This window comes from Halyomorpha halys, unplaced genomic scaffold (assembly GCF_000696795.3).
Source record: "Halyomorpha halys isolate HHAL.00 unplaced genomic scaffold, Hhal_1.1 Scaffold1156.1, whole genome shotgun sequence".
NCBI classification, from domain to species: Eukaryota; Metazoa; Arthropoda; class Insecta; order Hemiptera; family Pentatomidae; genus Halyomorpha; species Halyomorpha halys.
In genome coordinates, this window is record NW_027105369.1 from 122,888 (window position 1) to 129,052 (window position 6,165).

A 6,165-nucleotide genomic window follows, 5' to 3' on the forward strand; every position below is an offset into this window, starting at 1 on the left:
TCAAATGAGAAGAAAAGTAAATTTGCCCCGAAAGTGCTGCCATCTCTTGTAAAAAAATACTTAGTAAAAATCGGTACATTTAGCCTTAATAGAAAATCGGAAGTATTCAGAGTAGAGGGGAGACTACCGTTTACGATTTTATTTAAAATACGTCGTGTATACAAGAAAGAGATATAAAAATATTATGAGAAATTTAAAATGAAAAAAGAATACAAGAAAGAGATATAAAAATATTATGAAAAATTAATACGAGAAAGAGATATAAAAATATTATGAAAAATTTAAAATGAAAAAAGAATACAAGAAAGAGATATAAAAATAATATGAAAAATTTAAAACGAAAAAAGAATGCAAGAAAGAGATATAAAAATATTATGAAAAATTTAAAATAAAAAAAGAATACAAGAAAGAGATATAAAAATATTATGAAAAATTAAAATAAAAAAAGAATACAAGAAAGAGATATAAAAATATTATGAAAAATTTTAAATAAAAAAAGAATACAAGAAAGAGATATAAAAATATAATAATAACTATAAGAATTATCTAATTTAGGAAAAACTAAATATAAATTAAATGATACAATACGTAACTAATAATATATAGGTACCAATAGGAAATATATATAGGATAATAAAATGAATACAATAAATGTAAAAGAAGTTAATAAAGAATATTAAATAAAAAGGTAAAAACCTAAACATACAGAATAATTACTCAATTAAATCTGTAATACAGATAAAAACAACCGTTTTCGTACTAATCATGATATTTTTTTCTTCTTTTTACCGTAACCCCGACCATCTTCTTCATGGTTTTGTTTAATAATTTTTTCATATAATTTATTATATGGTATTAATTCATATAATTTATTATATATTAATATTCAATAATTTGAAATAATATGGTCAATTATTTATATATATATATATATAATATTTATTTACTTATCTAATGGTTATTATGGAAACATTGACGTAATAAATGCATCTGACCACAATTTTTTATTATTTTTTAATTAATATATGAAATGATGAAATAAAATTGCAATTAATGATTTAAATTTATTGTTAAATTATTCTAGATATATTTGATTATATAAGAAATATTAGTTACATATATGCAATCCTAATATAAGCAAGAAAACTTAAAATTTAAAAGATAAATATAATATAAACATAAAATTTTAATAATGGTCATAAAATACTTGGTTGTTGGGATCTTCATTGAAATTAACTGCTGGTTGAGATAATTTCTTTCCAATAATTTTTCATAACTATCTTCAGCTTCATAACTGCTCTTAATTTGACTTCAAATATTTTTTTTTTCGAACATTATTATAGTTAATTGATCATTATCGTAATAAAATAGTTCACTGGCTAAGTATTATTGTCTTGATCATCATATGACATTTAGTGAATTGTGTAAGTATTAAAAAACACTGGACTATTCGACTTCAAATAATTTTTTGTAGCCCGAACAAAAGACGTCTTGCGTGAGTGGATTCTCGGAAAGAACTATGTTGATCTCTTGTTCCAGAGCTTGATGCCAGTGAAAAATACAATAATAAAAGCCTTTTTTCTTGTCTACCACAGGGCTGTCTCTTTATGTTTCAAAATAATTACTGATCAATTTTTAATTCTTCTTTCTTCAAAACTTAATCCATTTTGTAGATGTAAAATAACGTTTTACAAGTGTACTGCGATCCGCGTTTTTTCTATATAGACTGCACTGTTTCGGTTTCTTAATAAAAATCATTCTAATGTTTAAGTATTTAAATTTATAACAAAAAACATATATTTCTCAAAAAAGTAAATTAATGTAATTTATCGGCTAATGCATTGATATACTATTTATAAGATTTAACTATTTCAAATGATTAGTAAGTCGTAAATAATTCTTAATTTAAAATTATGAAATAAATTTGACATTTTACAAATAAGAAATATAAATTTTCTTTTATCATTAAATAATAATATTTTCTCCACACTATTGGTATTAATCAAGTGTTTTTCTTATTTTTTATAATGTTTACGTTTAATTGTTAAACTTCCAATGTCTCTGTTCTGCTCATTGTAACTGTTAACACTTTTTGATTTTATTTATGAAGAGAGGTAAAATATCTCTACAAAATATATATATATTTGAATGTCGCTGAACATAAATAAAACACATCAAAACTTGGTGGGACTAATATGTCTGTCTCATGGCATCAACTTAAAGAATGCCTTAAGCCATTTCATGTGTTATCTATAAAAATATTTTTTTTTCATCTTTTGATCTTTTTAATCTGTTGTAGTTGTTCTGTAAAAAAACCTTTTCTTTTTTGATGAAAAACCTATATTTTTGTGAATCTGATTCAAATAATTTAATATTTTAAAAGAATAATTTTATATTAGAAAGTTAGTAAGTCAACCTGAATTTTTGGACGATTCTGCTATTTCTTTCTTAAAATATTTTGCCATTTGTAGATTTGCTTACGTTACAGAACAATCATAAGAAAAATGACTACTATAACAACATTAGGTTTTTTTAAGGGTTATATTTCTATATATAACAATTTCTGATAAATTGAACAATAAAAAACAAAACAATTTTTTTTTTTTTAGTTAAAGTAAACTCATTGCCCTGTTCAGAACTATAACCAACATAAAACATACATTAATGTTTTATCTTGTTCGTTTCACGTCACATTATTTTTCATAAATAGGCAAATTTCAGCTTATTCTGTAATAGACTTTAACTTAATGAATTTTGTCTTAAAGCTCCTTAAACAAAAAGGATTTTCTGAAAATAGAAAATTTGTTTTCCAACAGGAGGCTGATACAAAAAATCGCGAGTAATTAAGGATTTAACGAAAAACAAAAACTTTGCGTTATTTAGCCGTTGGAGATCTCCTTTCAAATGGTTTAAAGAAAGACTAATTCTACTTTGTTTTACTAACATTTTATCTAGCTGCAATTTAGAATTAAATAGTTCTTCATGAATCCTAATCAATAAATAACTTGACACTTAAAAAAGATACCATTCTTTGTTTTTTTATTTTGAAGTCTACTTTAATTTTCTTAAATAATGCTGAACACAAAAGACACCATGTATAAATAACTTATATTATTATATGTTACTTAAAAGTTATTATTAAATAATACTACTTAATTCTCGAAATTTCATTTTTGTATTATTAAAATGTTATAATTTAAAATGACAAGTAACAAGACATTTATGTAATATAAAATTATGTACATTTTTGTTTTGTTTTTTCGGCCAAGACTCCCATTGGAGTCCTGTACTGCTGCTTTATTATATGATTAATTACTGAACTGAATACAAATAATATTATATTGCTATTAAGGTATCTAGAAGTCACCTTATAACAAGAAGCCGTGATCGTCTAGTGGTTAGGACATTGCGTTGTGGCCGCAATAACCCAGGTTCGAATCCTGGTCACGGCACACAATTTTTTTTATTAGGATTTCAATATTTAATACATTAGGCCCCGCCGAACCTGCGGTAAAATGTAGATAATACCGTTACAATAAAACAAAATGACTGAGAGTTACATCTATATGGATCTTAAGGTTATTTTTATGTTTATATTAAATCATACATTTAAAGAAATATAATATATTGATATATTATTATGAGAAATATAATTTTATCACATATATATTAATAATTGATATTGGTATCATAACTTATTATCTATTAAAAGAGTTAAATTAATATATATTTCATAAACTCCAGATTAACTGTATTTTTGGTTAAACTGGCAATTTCTTGGCCTGACAAGACACACAAATGGGGTTCTCTTGTAATTCTGTTAGTCTAAATTCAAAAACAATATTAAAATATACTATTCACTTAGTTTTTATAATTATAAAAATAAAATTCCAAATTTGTTTATTTGTAAAAATCATTGAAACATTACAAAAATTATAGTTTGTGAAATACATTTTATTTTTTAAACTAAGAATATTTTCATTTATATATTAATAATCAATCATAGATGTACCAACTACATCAAAATTGTTGTTAAAAAGAAAATTTATGTAAAATAAGATTACATTAATATATTTTAAAAACTAAAAAAATTAAACTTCCTGAAAATGTGATATTTTTCTTTTTATTACTTTACAAATGTCATAATGACTTAACTGTTTAGTTAAAAGTAATTAGTTTCTATATTATTTCTTGGTCACAATTTGCATTAGACAGAGTTATATTTTCAAAACAGATTTCTTTCTAGTTCTGTAACCTGGGCACATTTAGAGGATATTTATTTAATATGTATAATTGTTTTCAGTAATGGACTGATCCTCAACCTAAATCTACACAGTAATATTTCAAGAGTATGAACTGTTTAAATGGTTGAGGTAAAAGAAGAATAAATAAAATACATAGGTAATTAATGTATTTTTAAACTGTGTTTTAATAATCCATAATATAAATTTATTAAATATATAATGAATATAAAGTAATAAAATGAAATATTTATAATTAAAAATTTTCACGAAAATTCATTTTCCAAAGTTTTATATGATTATTATGAAAAATAACTTCATGCCTTAGTTGGTTCTGTACATTCAACGACTTACCTCTCTGACTATGTGATCATATGGACCTGAAATTTATTCATGAAATAAATGTACTTCTGAGTAAAAATATTTGTTTTATTAAAATATTTATTTGAAATTCCATTTTGAGGTAATATTTACTGTCTGAAGACACACCAATAAGGTATATTATTTCAGTTTATTTTTATTTCTCTTTTAGTCATACATGATTTTATTGAAATCACAATGGAATACAATTATTACTACATTCTCACAAATTAGCAGGATAAGAAATCATTAACTTTACGTTTGTGAAATCAAAATATTTAAAAACTCTCAGGCACTTTTTTTCCATTTAATCACATTAATATATGGGCCATTCTCCAATTTTGGACCATCTGAATGTGAATAATTTTATTTCCCTGTTATTATCCAGAAAGAATATTTTGTTCCGATTTTGAGGTTCTGATAATTAATTGCTATCTAGTTATAAAATATATGATGGTTATTTAATCATTTCCTAGCTCTGTCACAAAGCTCATACCACAACTTTACAAGTCAGTAATAATAATTTATCTTTCAGTAAGCCTAAAACAACAGCTACATTCTATCAGGTATTGTTATAAAACATAATTTGAATTTTATATGGAACACAACAATCACTATAACATTTTGTACCTCTGTCACAATGGTTTTGGTCACTCCCAAGCCCGTTTATGAAATGCTCACCAATATAGCCTCACAAAGGAAAATGTCTTGCAGACAGTTGTTCAGGTCACACCACAAGGGACCAAAACACATTATCTCTTCTGTTTTTATCTTAAAACTCATAATTTGATCCCAGAATGTGAAAAAGAATGAAAAGTGTATGAGTATTTTTGAATTGGTCACTCCTTAGTTGTCAATAAAATTTAGACCAATAAGCCTTAAATTTTGTATATTAGAAAATTTCATTTATTTCAGGACCTCTTCTCTATACATATATGCTAATCTTTTTGTTTTTTTAGAAGCTTCTCTTGAGTGCAAAAATGAAAAATGGTTGATTTGTCATTCCCTAACCTAAATAAAAATTCTTAGTGAGCTAGAGAGCGAGCAGGATGGCCAATGGCGAAACAAATATTTTATTTTATTACAATATTCACCAACAGCTTTGATAAGTGAGATTCTTAATGGATAATTCAAGACAGAGATGTTTGTATAATTAATGAACTAGACATTATTAAACTTCTTTCATGTGCTAGTTTTCCTGTAAAAAGAAAAGTATTTTCCTCCCACCCGAATAGATGTAATTGAGCTGTAGACGTAACAAGTAATTTGGTATTTGGTATTTTAAATTTTTTTACTTTAAATAATAGGAGTGTTTTTCTTAATCATATAAGTCAGTTCACTTATATAAAAAACTAGTTCTAAAAGCTTCGGTTAGTTCCTTTAGAACCTGATTAAAACATATGTTATTTGTATAAGATGTTGAAAATATTTGTTTATAACAATGGATATTACGTTATTTGTTGGGTTTTATTGTCATAATAGATGTGATAATACTGAAAAAGTTTTCTAACTCTTCCCAAGTGTCTTAAGCAGGATGAATTAATTTTAAGAGTTTTAAATATTT

At 24.4% G+C, this 6,165-nt stretch overlaps 1 long non-coding RNA gene and 1 other non-coding gene across 2 annotated transcripts in view; both read left to right on the plus strand.

Annotated features, from left to right (window-relative positions):
* LOC136796586 (uncharacterized) overlaps window positions 1-5,729 on the plus strand; it is a 28,776-nt gene extending 23,047 nt beyond the window's left edge. The window contains exons 2-3 of the long non-coding RNA XR_010844331.1: window positions 4,304-4,401; window positions 5,561-5,729. This is a non-coding gene — a long non-coding RNA (uncharacterized lncRNA). The remainder of the gene's footprint in view (window positions 1-4,303; window positions 4,402-5,560) is intronic.
* TRNAH-GUG (transfer RNA histidin (anticodon GUG)) lies at window positions 3,381-3,452 on the plus strand. The gene has a single exon. It is a non-coding gene; the product is annotated as a tRNA-His (tRNA).
* Window positions 5,730-6,165: the final 436 nt, after the last annotated feature.